The sequence below is a fragment of the Elephas maximus genome, chromosome 20 (genome assembly GCF_024166365.1).
Source record: "Elephas maximus indicus isolate mEleMax1 chromosome 20, mEleMax1 primary haplotype, whole genome shotgun sequence".
Lineage (NCBI taxonomy): Eukaryota > Metazoa > Chordata > Mammalia > Proboscidea > Elephantidae > Elephas > Elephas maximus.
This window is the reverse complement of record NC_064838.1, coordinates 17082889-17098614: the sequence shown is the minus strand read 5'-3', so window position 1 is coordinate 17098614 and position 15726 is coordinate 17082889. Positions and strand designations below refer to the sequence as shown.

At 40.4% G+C, this 15726-nt stretch overlaps 1 long non-coding RNA gene across 1 annotated transcript in view; it reads right to left on the bottom strand.

Annotated features, from left to right (window-relative positions):
* Positions 1 to 360: 360 nt before the first annotated feature.
* The window catches only part of LOC126063606 (uncharacterized), a 41732-nt gene continuing 26366 nt past the window's right edge, over positions 361 to 15726 (bottom strand). The window contains exons 2-3 of the long non-coding RNA XR_007514396.1: positions 14125 to 14473; positions 361 to 671 (exon numbers count right to left, since the gene is read on the bottom strand). This is a non-coding gene — a long non-coding RNA (uncharacterized LOC126063606). The remainder of the gene's footprint in view (positions 672 to 14124; positions 14474 to 15726) is intronic.

The window sequence follows — 15726 nt, the reverse complement described above, 5'->3', positions numbered from 1 at the left end:
ACTCTGAAACACATGGAGTCGCCATGAGTCGGAATTGATTCAACGGCAGTCAGTTTGGTTTTGTTTTGGTTGGTAACAGTAGTATCAAAAGCTGTAGGTATAGCGGCAATAATAGTAGTAGTAACAGAATTCCCTGAAAAAGTGAGCATGAGAAATAGGAAAGAGAAGGTTAGGAGACGATTTCACTTTTTCCAAATTCATATGCCATTTGGTACAGTGTATGTAGAGGAAAAAAAAAAAAATTTTTTTTTTTTTTTTTTTTATGTAGAGAGTATAACTTCCTCAACAAGAACAGAACCGATTCTTATCAAGGTACCCAGTAATGTTTACAAGTTACCAAATAATCATTTTTATGTGCCAAGGACTGTGTGAAACATTAATGGGTATTGTGTGATTTAATCTTCACAACAACCTTTCAAGGTAAGTTGTATTTACCTGAGTAACAGCTGTGAAAATAGGTATTCAGAAAGGGTAAGTCACTTACCTTAACCTCTCAAAGGGACCCCATACCTGGTAAGTTACGGCCTCGGGATATGAACCTTCATTTGCTTGTGTACTTAATAGCCTGTCCTTTCCACTAGACAGACAGCCCTATCAGGCAAGAGATCACACCTGGTCTCTTCACCATTGTAGTCACAGTCCGTAGCATGGGTCATAATTTATTTTGAAATCTGTAAAAAAAAAAAAAAAAGATGAATAAATAAATCCAGAGCCTAAACTCTTAATCAAAATGTATCCCTTAATTATCTGAAATGAATGATATTTTATACAACACATCAATGGATAAGAAATTATGTAATAACCATAATCACCACCACAACGCCTGCTGTTTATTGATTACCTACTATAGTCATCATTGTTGTAATAAACATAAAGTCATTTCTAATTTTCTCGACAAACTGTAAGTTAGATGTTGTTTTTGTTAGCTGTCAACAAGTTGGTTCTGACTCACAGTGACCGTATGTACAACAAAACAAAAACTGCCTGGTTCTGAGCCAACCCCATAATCACTGCTACGTTAGAGCCCGTTGTTGCAGCCACTGTGTCAACCCATCTCGTCGAGTTTCAGTGACCTTACCAAGCATGATGTCTTTTTTTTTTTTTCTTCCCATGAAATGGGAACGTTGTAATTCTCATTTTGGAGGGAGCCACACAAACCAACATACAGCAATGTCAAAACTTGAATTCAGGTATGGGTTAGTCTAGCATCCGTGCTTTTTTATTTTCCCAGTGTCATCATTTCTTTCACTGAGGAGCAAATTTTTGGAAGTCCTTACTTTGTCATTTCAGATGTATTCTTTCTTGTTGAATATTAAGAGTTCTTTCTATACTCTAGATACAAGTCCTTTATTAAGTGCCCAATTTGCAAATATTTTCTCCCAATCTTTGGCTTGTCTTTTCATCCTCTAACATTGTTTGAATTTTTTTTAGTTGTCCTGTACATGAAGGTTTACAGAGCATATTAGTTTCTCATTAAACAATTAATACACATATTGTTTTGTGACATTGGTTCCCAACACCACAACATGTCAATACTCTCCCTTCTCGACCTTGGATTCCCCATTACCAGCTTTCATATCCCCTCTTGCCTTCTTGTCCTTGCCCCTGGGTGGTGTGCCCATTTAGTCTCATTTTCTTTTATGTGCCTGTCTAGTCTTTGGCTAAAGGATGAACCTCAAGAGTGATGTCAGTATTGAGTTAAAAGGGTTTCCAGGGGCCATACTCTCAAGGTTTCTCCAATCTCTGTCAGATAAGTAAGCTCGGGGTTTTTTTGTTTTTTTTTTTAAGAGTTAGAATTTTATTCTACATTTTTCTCCAGCTCTGTCTGGGACCCTCTCTTGTGATCCCTGTGGGAGCAGTCAGTGGTGGTAGCCAGGCACCATCTAGTTGTCCTGGACTCAGTCTGGTAGAGGCTGTGGTACTTGTGGTCCGTTAGTCCTTTGGACAAATCTTTCCCTAGTGTCCTTGGTTTTCTTCATCCTCCCTTGCTCCCAACAGGGTGAGACCAGTGGAGTATCTTAGATGGCTGCTCACAAGCTATTAAGACCACAAATGCTACTCACCAAAGTAGGATGTAGAACATTTTCTTTATAAACTGTGTTATCAAGCATGATATCCTTCTCCAGGGACTGGTTCCTCCTGACAACATGTCCAAAGTACATAAGACAAAGTCTCACCATCCTCACTTCTAAGGAGCATCCTGGCTGTACTTTCAAGACAGATTTGTTCGTTCTTCTGGCAGTCCATGGTATATTTCATATTCTTTGCCAACACAATAATTCAAAGGCATCAGTTCTTCTTCAGTCTTCTTCATTCATTGTCCAGCTTTCACATGTATATGAGGTGATTGAAAATACCACGGCTTGGGTCAGGTGCACCTTAGTCCTCAAAGTGACGTCTTTGGTTTTTAACACATTAAAGAAGGCTTTTGCAGTTTTGTCCAATGTTTGATTTCTTGACTGCTGCTTCCATGGGCATTGATCATGTGTCCAAGTAAAATGAGATCCTTGACAACTTCAATATTTTCTCTTTTTTATAGTGATGTTGCTTATTGGTCCAGTTGTCAGTATTTTTGTTTCATGTTGAAGTGTAATCTATACTGAAGACTGTAGTCTTCATCAGTGCTTCAGGTCCTATTTTACAGATATGTTATATCATCCAGTTAGGAAGTAGCAGATCCAGGATTTGATTTCAAATATTTTGGCCCAAAGCTCAAGCCTTTTCTAATCCCAGATACTGACTGTGAAGTAGAACAAAGGTAGGTGCGTGCCCTGTTTATTCTCGAAGAGACACATGAGGTTCACACCAAGCAAACATCAGTAGTAACAGAAAGCTTCATGACTCTGTTGGATTGTGGCCACAAAGAATCCACTGTACTTTCAGGGATGCTGGGTTACTTGAGGTGCCCAAGTGTGCAGCTGTTTGTGTCCTCTCCCTGTATTAAGGATTTTCCATGGGCTTGAAGGAACACTCAGTCATGTACCTTCTGTTGCCTACTTCCTTCAAGGAACAGGTGTACAGGTTTGCACCTTGATCTTTGAGTTTGAACAGTAGCTTTATTCCAACACTCAACATTTAGTCTTAAATTACTGTACCCTCATGCTCTCTTGGCAAAAATTCACACCAACCTGTGGATTTGTTTACAAATATCACTAAAGTCCTGCAAAACCTCTTCATTTCTCTGCTGGTTACCAATTCTGAAGTGTCTTCCTATTTCCTCTGGATGCTCCAAATAATGCCTTATAATGAATAAAGATAATAGTTTTAAACTTGATTCATTCATTCACACAACAAACAATGAATGAGTGTCTACTGTGCCCCATGCATCACCTTTGTAAAAGGGAGAAAGAAGTCATCATATAAATGGCAGCAACCTCTATTGCTGTTGACTTACTTCATCTTTCTGTGCATAGTAGGGAGAATAAACCCACTAAGAACCAAACCCACTGCTGTCAAGTCAATTCTGACTCATAGCTACATCGTAGGGTTTCCAAGGCTATAAACCTCTATGGAAACAGACTGCCACATCTTCTTCCACTGAGCCACTGGTGGTTTCAAACCACCAACCTCTTGGTTAGCAGCCAATTGCTTTAACCACTGAACCAGCAGGGATCAGTAGGGAGAATAACAGTCCCCAAAGAAGCCCACATCCATGTCCCAGAACCTGTGAATACATTGCCTTACATAGGGTCACCGTGCGTCAGAATAATCGACTCAATGGCAACCACAACAAATGACAAAAGGGATTTCGTAGTTGTGATTTAAGGTTAAAAGTCTTGAGATGGGGAATTATTATGGATTATCTGGGTGAGCCCAACCTGGTCACATGAGTCCGTAACAGAGGCTTCCCTAGCTGAGGTCAGAGGGAGAAGAAGATGTGACTTCAGAAGAAAAGACAGAGAAAGAGAACACCGCTGGCTTGGAAGATAGCGGAAGGGTACCATGCGCCAAGGATGCTGGTAGCCTCTAGAAGTTGAGAAAGGCAAGATGATTCCCTAGGACTCCAGAAAGGAATGCAGCCCTGCAAACAACTTGATTTTAGCCCACTGAGACCCAGAATGGTAGGATAATAAATTTGTATTAAGTAGCCAAGCTTGTGATAATTTGGTACAACAGCAAGAGCAAACAAATAACACTGTGCAGCCCCAAAAAGAAACAGTATTCCATTCCTGGGGTTTCAAATAATAGAAAGACTGATTCTTCTCAAAATGTATTTCAAGGGTAAATATCAATTTTTACAACTGAAAATTAGAAAATATAAGCATTTAGTGAATAATAAAATAAATATTTATATTGGATGCACTTGATACCAGCTGCAAAAATACCCACTGCATGTATCACACTGCGAATCTTCCAAAGTCAATACACAGCATTAGAGGATGAAAATGAGCTCTTCGCCAGTTTAGGTAGGTGGTCATTCCTTTTAAGCAATCAAGAGAATCCTAAACTGCTCACCAAGATGCAGTTCTTAAAAAATTTCTGCATGAATCTGCAGAATCACTTGATTTCCATTTTTTAACTTCAACTATTTTCACTGGCCACATTTATCTGTAAATATGTCCTTTCAAAAATATGTTTTCCGCTCAAAGCATTTCATCCACTGAGAGAAGAAAAAAAAAAGAATCAGAATTGTGCCAGAGCACAAAAAAAAAAAAAAAAACTTTTCTTACAGTCTAAGATCTTGTTAAAATGAAACATCTTTCCCACGAAACAGATGCGAGCACAACACAACAGAAGACTAATGAAGTCTTTTCATAATATTTTTCCTAAAGATTACATGCATTTTAAAAATTGCCTTTCATATTGCCCCAAGTGATGCTTAAAAAGATCTATCACTTCTGAACAAAAGTTACTTTTTCTTTACATTTCTCGTTAACTTATATCCACGTTTGTGAATTTATCTTTAGTCAAAGAAATTTACCAAAAGAAAAGATCATTTACAGTTAAAAGGAATCATTTGTAGGATTTAAAGAGGGGCTAAGAAAACCCCAGATTCTCCCAAGGTAACACGTGTGTTGCATGCCCATATTTGTGTTTAACAACTGGAAAAAATTTTTACCTGTGTTTAATATTTCACAAACAGTATATTCATTTTATGTGTACTTAATACATGCTATTTCAAACCCAAGTGTCTAAATATTCACTATTCACTTTGTAATGAGTAATAAATGTATCATGTTTTTGGACTTTGAGGGGCAGAAAAAGCTTATAAATTTTTAAGAAAATGGGTATCTACTTCCCCTCCCTCAAGAAAAAGGGGGTGGGGGAACGGATAAAGAAAATGCTAATGGTGTCAGAGTGTTGGCCCATTGGTGAGCAGGTGTGGGCTGTTGAATGGGCCTCTAGTGAATTGGAAGCTTTTAAAAGAGATTGATTCTCTCGCTTAACTAGTTATTTCAAACATGCTTTTAAAGGTATTAATTACTTGTGGAAAAGATTCTCCATTTGCTTCTAAATTGTTTCTTTGGGTGATTCTTAGCCTGCAAAATGTCTGGGGTAAAAGTGAACCTTCTGTCAGCATAATTTTAAGTAATATATTTAAAATTAGGTATTTCATATATAAATGCATATTCACCTTTTTTATATACTTACGTGTCCATAAATATATACTAGATATGTATTTTCGTATACATATATTTATAAATGTTTATAAATATATGTGACTACTATATTTAATATCCCTGCTTTTGTTTTCATTGTGTGAATTTGTGTCAGACAAAATTACACAAAAACCTCTCCTACTTAGTTTACCTTGAAGAATTGTGTAAATTATAATCAGATATTAATTGGTATCCTCTCTACCTTTGGCACCTATTCATAGTGCTACAGACCTGTTTATTCAATGATTTTCAGTTTGATCTGCCAAAAACATCTCAGGAGCTATTTCAGGGCAGGACATCGCTGTAATCAAGTCACTGCTATGTTAAGCACAATTCCACACTGCTGTTTGGGTTAATTCTTGAGTTCTCGCAGCCTAGGGTATCCAGGTTCACCTTAAAAACATCTTTTGTAGCCCCCTCCTCCCCCTGGCAACCCCAAAGCACAAAATATTCACACAAGGAACCATTTCAATGACGGGAGGCCATTTTGCCAATTTGCTGTCCAGAGTCCAGGCTAATGAGTCACAGACAGCAGAATAAAGAAACTTAATACTCTTGGCATTAATGAGTAGGCTAAGGATTAGTCATTTTAAATGCCCCTTAGTAATGCCAGGAAGTAAAAAATATATGTAACACTTAAAAAATAAAAAACCACAGGCACCTTGATGTTTGAGCAACTACTTTATTTTAACCCAGCATCTGCCAAAATCTCTTGGCATATCTTCCCTACACCAAGGTTTCTATTTTCCTGCAGAAACATTTTAAAACAAACAAACCAAAAAAGCATACCTAAAAAAAAAAAAATCATCAGGTGAAATTTTGTTCATTCTGGTTAGATTTTTAATATACCAGAGCTATTCTCAATCAGCCATCCAGGATAGCTTTATCACTAATGCAAAATATATAAATGGAAACATGGAAGAAAAAAATCTACATCAAAAATGCATCTTTTGTTGGCCCAAAATACGTTTCAATACACTGAATGAATATCTAAGTATTAAAACCAACACAAAAGACTGAAGCCTTTTTCTCAAGGATCCCATCAGGATAACATAGTCTAACAGTTTATAAATACAAGCCAGAATTAAAATTAAAAAATACTCCAGGTCAGAAATGATCTTACTTTATAATTAGAAGAAAAAGCTACTGGTACCCCATGGAGATTCAGAAAGAGATGGTTTCTGAAAATGTACATGAGAGCAATGAAAATAAACAGTTTTCGAAGTCTAGTGGCACAATTCTCTTCCCTTGTGGTAGAAACTCAAAAAGGAGTCTCAAAGGAGCTCCAAAAATATGTGCATGTGTATTTTAGGTCAAATTTCACTTTCTAGCCAACTACATTTTTTGGGGGGGGGGTGGGGCTGGAAATAATGAACTAATATAAAAATGATATAAGGGTGTGTGTGAAAAAAACATTTAAGTAAAGGTTGAAGAGCCTAATAAATTTTAGTGCAGATTAAATTAAAGCTGGATAAATAAGATGGAGTGGGAAAAAAAATCTGGGGTTGTTCCTTCTTTAACAAGGATGGTTTGGGCTTTATCGGAAGTGGTGCTTACAGAGCTCATCAATGGCAGGACTGGCCCATGCTCTGAACTGGGCATCCCAGGCAGCCCTTGTAATACACAGATACTCAAAATTCTACTTTTGATATGCCTTGTTCTTGACCTAAAGGCAATAGTCATTCTTCCTTGGGGTACATGATATACATGAAAAAGTACAACTTCTTTTTAAAATGCCATGAGAATATTTTATTGTGTGTGGACATACACTCTTGTTACTCCTTAACGCTATCCTATCGAGTACAGTTTATATTCACTGGCAATGCGAAATCTCTGGGGAAGCTAGAGAGGGAATGCAATTTCTAGTAATAACAGCTCACAACAGTGAATACTCTCCACTTATCCCCACAATTTCCAGCTATTTTGGACTCCTTTCTGAATTAACCTTTCATATCAAAAAGAGCAATTCTGCACACTAGAGACTCCGGTACAATTTCATGCATAATTTATTCACTCCGTTCAACATTAAACGCACAGTCCTTGACTTTGTCAAGGTGGATTCTGTTGGCAGACTTCACGAGCAGCAAAACAGGAGGAATGAGATCTACAACTCAACCTCTTCACCTATTCTGTCTGGTAAGAGATGGTGGGTGGGGGCAGCGGAATGAGAAAAATAAGGTAGGATTCTAGCACAGCACCATGACAACTACGCTATGTCTGGCAACACTCAGTATTTTCACATCAGTAGTCTCTCAAGGTTTAAAAGAAGTCCCCGAAAATGAAACAAGCTTGAATTCTGTTTCACCAACAAAAGTCCGGTGCAATTTGTTACCTTCCCGACGATTCCACCATTCATGGAAAAACAATCCTGCTATCCTGGATTGCTTAGTAGACACTGTTGGAAGAAATTACTCAAAGCTATTACTCAAACAGAACCATGCATTAGCATGAGGTCATATTAGAAGGGCTCATTTTATAAATTTAAATAACACAGACTTCTCAATGAAATCCCAAATTCCAGATTTGCACTCCCAAATTGGCCTTCAAGAACATAGACATTCATTTTCTCTTTCCAAATTGCCCATCTGAACCCTCAAATGAAGAATGTGTGCAACCAGTTGTGAAAACAGAACCCTGATACACCATGAAAGTGAGCCACAGCCTTTGCAGCGTCAGACGCAGCTCAGGGCACAATGGAGATGGCTTTTCTTCAAAAGGCAACCGTTCAAACCCACTGAATCTCAGACACCATAGTCCAGCTACCGTCCCGGCCTGAACCTGCAGCTTGCTTTCATGGATTATGATTTATGAGTATCCTGTATGGGGGGGGGGGGCGGATTTTTTTTCCTGTAAATGATCACAGTATTACCAGTTGCCATCTAGTTGACTCCAACTTATGGCAACGTCATGTGTATTAGAGTAGAAAGTGCTCCATAGTGTTTTCAATGGCTGATTTTCCTAAGCAAATTGCCAGACCTTTCATCTAAGGTACTTCCGGGTGGACTCAAACCTTCAGCCTTTGAGTTAGGGCCTCCAATTGCAATATTAGCTTCCAATTATAGGGGAAAAAAAAAAAAAGAAACACTTTGCCATCGGGTCAATTCTGACTCATAGCAACCCTATAGGACAGAACAGAACTGCCCCATAGGGTTTCTGAGGAGCACCTGGGGGATTCAAACTGCCAACCTTTTGCTTAGCAGCCAAGCTCTTAGCCACCGTGACACCAGGGGTCCAGAATTATAAGTTCTTAATATATGTCAGCAACTTCATTAAGCACTTGTTCCACTCTGTACACATGGGGTCGCCATGAGTCAGAACTGACTCAATGGCATAAAGCAACACCAACACCAACACCACCACGAGATGGTTGTTAACATCTACATTTTGCAGTTGAAGAAACTGAGGCTCAGAAATCCTAATCACTATGTGAACTACCTTCCTTGCGGGCCTCAATCTCCCTTGAGAGACAAAATGTGAATCTACACCAACAATTAAATTTTAATACAGAAGGAGATACTGAGTGGTTTCACTAAATACAGTGGACAAAACAGTTTGGCCCCTAATGTTAGCTCTTGCTCTTTAAAACACTACCTTTCAGCAGCAGCCAGGTCCCCCTTTCTAAACCTGGGATAATAGGAGTATACAATGACACGTCTTTGGACATACCACAAAATACTGGAAGTTTTCACCCAAGACATTTCAGCCAAAACCTTTAAGTCTAAACTTTCATAGCTGGCTGCCCCCACAGTCTAGTTAGAAGCCTGAAGCACATAAATTGGAGCCATACCAAAGCTGAGCCTTACTTTTATAATTTGCCTTTAAATTTACTGCAAGGCCATGAAAATTAAATGCCTCTGGTCCGGTCAAAGCAGCTCGCTGAGAGTTTAGCAGTCCTCCTCAGTTACCATTCAGCAGCCTTTTTATTGTCTCGGGACAGTTTCTGGACTTGGATCAAGTTTCTGAAATTCGTGAAAGTGTAGAAGTGCCGCAGGTTTGCAGTTTATGACCTTTTCAACCCCACAGATGTTGATTCGCATCCTGATTAGGACATCCCAAACTGAAGCTGAGAGGCGCCATCTTGCCCTCGATTCCATTCGCCGACCTCCCCCAGCCACCATGCAATTCTGGGTGATTGGCAGGCTATGGGAAGAGTGGGCGAAGGTCTCCAACACGTAGGATGTGAGACACTCGGCAGCAATGCCTGGCTGAGTGACCATCCCAGCCGGAGCCCTCAACATTCCTGCTCTCCTCTCCCCTCTGCTGCATCCCCCAGGGCAGTGAACACCGACGGCACTGGCCTATTATCATGGGCTTCCAGAATGACTACTGACCACATCATGATGTTTCTAGAATTCTGTTGGTCAGAAGCTGAAAGCATGGCAGTCTGTGGGCTTATCCAGAGGCCAGGATAGTGACTGGGCTTTGCTTCCTGATAGAAACTTCAAAGAATGTTAGTGCCTTTGCTCCCTAGCCTGGTGACCTTGGGTACATTTGCTAACCTTTCTGTGCCTCAATTTCTACATTATGAAATGAGTTTCATAATAATCTGTTTAGAGGACTGGGGTAAGAATGATTCTAAGCTGATAATGATTTTAAGCTCCCTAACCAGAAACTCTGGTGGTGTCCTGGTTTAGAGCTAGGCTGCTAACCAAAAGGTTGGCAGTTTGAATCCACTAGGAGCTCATTGGAAACCCTATGGGACAGTTCTCCTCTTCCTATAGGGTCACTGTGAGTTCGAATTGACTCAACGGCAACAGGTTTGGTTTGTTTTTTTTTTTAACCTAGTGCCTGAATTAGAAGAGTTCGATATTCATAGGTGATATTTATCTGCTTTATGTGTATGAGTTCAAAGTTCATTTTATACTTCACAAGAAATCTGTGAGGGGCTTATTGTTATAGTTGGTATAGGGATGTGGACCTGTGCAACCCGGAAGTTAAGTTACATGTGCCAATGTTGCTCAACTGGTGTGTGGGGAGTTGGAATTGGAACAGATATGGCTTTGATGTCCACACCCAAAAAGCACCCGTATGCTTCGTTTTGGACTCACATGTAATTTAAACTTTCTTCAGGTACAATTTTCGGCGTATTCTTCTCCTAATCTGGTCCCCGTTTTCTACTCTAGTCTTGTATTTTAGTCTTTGTTACAGTTTTATGTTTGGTCAGTTCTATTTTCTCTTATCTAAGCTTTTTTTGAATGGGTAAGTATGACAAATAAAAAGACACGTTTTGTGTATATTAGTGTTATTAAGACACAGTGAAAACCCAAGGCAGAGCCAAGATGGCAGAATAGACAGATGCTTCCGGAGAGCCCTCTTTACAACAAAGACCTGAAAAAACAAGTGAAACGAGTATATTTGTGACAAGCTGGGAGCCCTGAGCATCAAAGGCAAGCTTAGACAAAGAACTGAGGGGCAGGGAGAGGAAGAGGCCTTTCAGAAGTGGAGAGGAGTTACCAGACCTGAATTACAGGGAGCCCTCAGGCACCATTCCTGGAGCAGCGGTGGTGGCGGAGGGCTGGTCCTAGTGTTCGGCCGCAGTTTCCTCAGGAAGAAGCACCCAGCCACACAGCCTACTCACACCTTTGGAACCTGAGGAGAGCAGCGCTCAGCAAAAGCTAAGTACTTGCATATATTTTAATGCCCCTCCCGCCCCCCACCAAGCCGGCTTCAGCAGCTGAATCCCTGGGCCTGAGATAGGCTCTGTTGAGCACCTAGAGCCATCCTCCCGGCCTTGGAGAAGGAAAAAATTTGCAAGTGGGGGGAAAAGATAATTTGCTAGTTCCATTAACCAGGGGAGCTCAGGACAGAAGCGGCTCCTGTCCAGGCATAAACTCCCCGTGGACCTTGAGTACCTTTCCCTTCTGCATGGACCTGTGTGGGCCTATATCGGGAGACTAGGCCCTTGTTGGCAAACTCCAACCATTTCAGCTGTGCGGAGGAGAGGTGGGTGTTTGACATTTGACATTGCTTTGCCTATTAAACAAGGTCCTCACCTACCCACATCAGGGACCTAAGGACTGGTAGCTCCACTCATGTAGCCCAGCCACCCGCCACAGGGGTCCAGAGATAACTGGTACCTCCCAATCCTTACAACCAAAAATTTTGGGTGCCCATGGTCTGTCTGCAGAGCCCACCCATCTGCATGCTCTAGGGAACAGGGACGCGTTTTCCTCAGAGACACTTGGGGGCCAGTTCTCAGCCCCCTGCCTTGTTCAGAGTGTGACCCCCTGCTGGAATCAGATACTGGGATATACGCCAATCACCCCTGCCCCTCTAAGACTGTAGGGCAGAGCCTGTACCACACACTTGAAGATCAGCTACCTGGAAACCTGAGCTGAATTTATACAAGAAAACTGAATGGACTTCTAGACTGATATACCTGGTAACAGTTCTAGCCAGCTGGGGACAGGACATGAGAGCTCCAAAGGTGAAAATAATCAAGCTAGCTCACTCAAGCAACCCATAGGGGTATACCAAAACAAAACAAAGCAAGCAGCTACAACACGGTAAGCAAGCATAAACTAATACAATAACTTATAGATGGCTCGGAGACAACAGTCAATATCAAGTCACATAAAGAAACAGACCATGATCACCTCAACAGGCTCTCAAAACAGAATCCAGGGATCTTCTAGATGGAAGTGCATTCCTGGAATTACCAGAGCCAGAACACAAAAGTTTAATATATGGAACCCTTCAAGACATCAGGAAGGAAATGAGGCAATATGCAGAACAAGCCAAGGAACACTCAGATAAAGCAATTAAAGAAATTAGAAAGATTATTCAGGAACATAATGAAAGTTTAATAAGCTGGAAAAATCTATAGACAGACAGCAATCAGAAATTCAGAAGATTAACAATAAAATTACAGAATTAGACAACTCAATAGAAAGTCAGAGGAGCAGAATTGAGCAAGTAGAAGCTAGAATTTCTGAACTTGAAGATAAATCACTTAGCACTAATATACTTGAAGAAAAATCAGAAAAAAGAATTAAAAAAAATGAAGAAACCTTAAGAATCACGTGGGACTCTATCAAGAGAAATAACCTACAAGTGATTGGAGTATCAGAACAGGGAGGGATAACAGAAAATACAGAGAAAATTGTTGAAGATTTGTTGGCAGAAAACTTCCCTGATATTGTGAAAGATGAAAAGATTTCTATCCAAGATGCTCATTGAACTCCACATAAGTCAGCCCAGACAGGGAAATCCAAAAAAAAAAAAAAAAAGATTATTAAAAAAAAAAAACTCAAAACAGGGTAACAGCGATGTTATTTTATAAAAGAAGACAACATTAAAATAATAAAGAGGGACTAAGAAATGTAATCATACAACTTCCATATGGGGAGGAAGGTATGACTATACAAAGAAATAAAACACAATAAAAATTATTAAAAAAAAAATCTAAACCCTTCCCCCCAAAAAAACTGAATTTGAAAAAGACTGAATTCTATTTTCTTCCTTTCCCAATGTCTTAGGTTGAAAGAGGGTTATTGCCTGCCTACCTCCCAGATTTCTTGTAAAGCAGAATTAGTAAAATAGGTAAATGGAGATAAGCAAGAGAAACTGAAGGGGGCTTAGCTGAGAAACCATAAAAACCTGTTTCACAGAGACAAACAGACTGGTTTAGATATTCCTAGAGTTCTGGGAGAAGAGCTTGATAATACTTGCGATAGGCAGAATTCTAAAATGGGCACCCAGAGTTTCCAGGTCATGGTTATTCAATCAAATGCTGATCTAGGTATTGCTAGGAAGGGACTTTGCAAGTGTAATTAAGGTTACTAATCAGTTGACCGTTAAGTTAAGTGTATCTGCATGGTCTAATGTAATCACAGGAGCTCTTCAAAAGCTGAGTTCTCTCTGGTTGATAGAAGAGGAAATCAGAGAGATTTGAAGAGCGGGAAAGACTCTGTGTGCTGTTGCTGGTTTGAAGATGGAGGGGCCTCATGAGAAGGGGTGCAGCAGCCTTAAGGAACTGAGAGCAACCCTTGGCCAAAAGCTAGCAAGGAAACAGGGACCTTGGTCCTACAACTGCAGACCTGGATTCTGCTGACAACCTAAATGAGGCTAGAAGTTAATTCTTCCTTAGATCCTCCAGATAAAAAGTGTTCAGCGTAGCGAACACCTTAAGTTCAGCCTTGTGAGACCCTAACTGAAGAACCCAGCCAAACCTGCCATTAAGTTTGTAATAATTTCCTTACACAGCAATAGAAATGAATACATTTTATCCCATGATCTCCTCTTAACAGTTCAAAGTACCAGAGAACAAGTTTTGATGACAAATGTTCACTGCACTCCAAGAATGCCCTAAAGTCCAAGCATTCACAGATCCAACAACTGGAGGACTTCCAGGCTTAAACATTTTCTCTTTGGCTATTGTGAATGACAACAATCTCAAAAAATCAAAACAGGTCAGTTCTAATATTTTACCGAATATAACCTTTTTCTATCTGTTATTATTGTTAAGTGCCATCAAGTCACTTCCAACTCTTAGTAACCCTATGTACAACAGAAAGAACATTACCTGGTCCTGCACCATTCTCACAATCCTTGCTGTGCTTGAGTCCATCATTGCAGCTGCTGCACAAATCCGCCTAGTTGAGGGTCTTCCTCTTTTTCACTGACCCTCTAATTTACCAAGCATGATGTCCTTCTCCAGGAACTGGTCGCTCCTGGTAACATGTCCTTTTCTATCTGCAGTCTATTAATTTTTATACACACACATAATCATTAGCACTGTTGGACAACTTTGTAATGAGTGTCCCAGGATATGTTTTGAAAACAGAGGTGATTATTTTGTGAATATAAACTTTGTATTTAACTTCTTAAATGCTGGTTCCATCTTGGTTTCATCTCTTCTCCCTTTTCACCCCCTAAAAAAAAAAAAAAAAAAAAAAATTTTTTTTTTTTTTTTTCATGGATAATCTCACTTTCTCCCTTGCGATCCAGTAGAAGAGCTGGTGACTCTCAAGTCTCTATCTCTAGTTCCAACCTTCCTTCCCAAATGTAGATCCATTTACTCACCTGTCTATTTAAACCTACCTGAATAAAAATATCTCATAGGAATTTCACAGTAGACATATCCCAAACTGAAACTGTTAATGGTAGTGTCTTCCCCACCCCGATCTTGCCCACCTGTCTCTCCCCTTTCTTCCCCTGTCCACCAACATTCTCCTTTTTTCATATGTTCTAGCTGAGCTGCAGGCATCCTCATCCACCCAATTTGCTCAGCTAAAAAACTGGGTGACAACTTCAACTTCACCTTCTTCAGCCCCCATGCAGTCACCAAGTCCATTGAGTCTACCGCTTCCACATCTCTCCACGTTGCCCCCTCTTCTTCATTCATATCAGAACCTCATAGTCCATCACTTCTCACCTGGATTGCTGCCATTATCTTCTAGCTGGTCTCCCTGCTCTATCTCTCACCTATGAGCATGTCATCCCTTTCTGAACGTATAACCCAGTCTGCTATTACTTACAAAATAAAGTCCTGGCTCCTTCCCGTGCCACATAAGACTTTTCATTACTGACCCCAGCATGTCTCTCCAGCCTCTCTCCCTTCCCAAATCCTACAGCTCATCACAAACTGACTTTCACATTATTCCTCACACATCCTATTACCTTTAATGCTGCCAAAAAAATGTTTCACGGTCCTTGACGATTTTACACAAGCTGCTCCGTCTGGAACGTAACTTAATCTCTCCTCCCACGTATATCCTCAACAAACTCTACTCACATCATTCAACTTCCAGCTCAAAGGTCACCCTCTGTCTTAGTTTGGGTTCTCCTGAAAGCCAGGCCTGAGGCAGGGACTTAGATGCAGGTTGTCGCTTTGAGAAGTGATCACAGGAAGCAGGAGTGGGCGGAGAGAGGGAAGGGAGAGTAAGAAAAGTGCATCATCAAGGTGGCTGCTTTCAGCAATGCCAGGACCTCAGAAAACCACACAAAATGCTTCTCAGAATTGTCTGTCCTAAGGGGGGGAAACCTCGGTGGCGTAGTAGTTAAGAGCTACAGCTGCTAACTGATTCAAATCCACCAGGCAATCCTTGGAAACCCTATGGGGCAGTTCTACTCTGTCCTGTAGGGTTGCCATGAGTTGGAATCCACTGGACGGCAATGGGTTTGT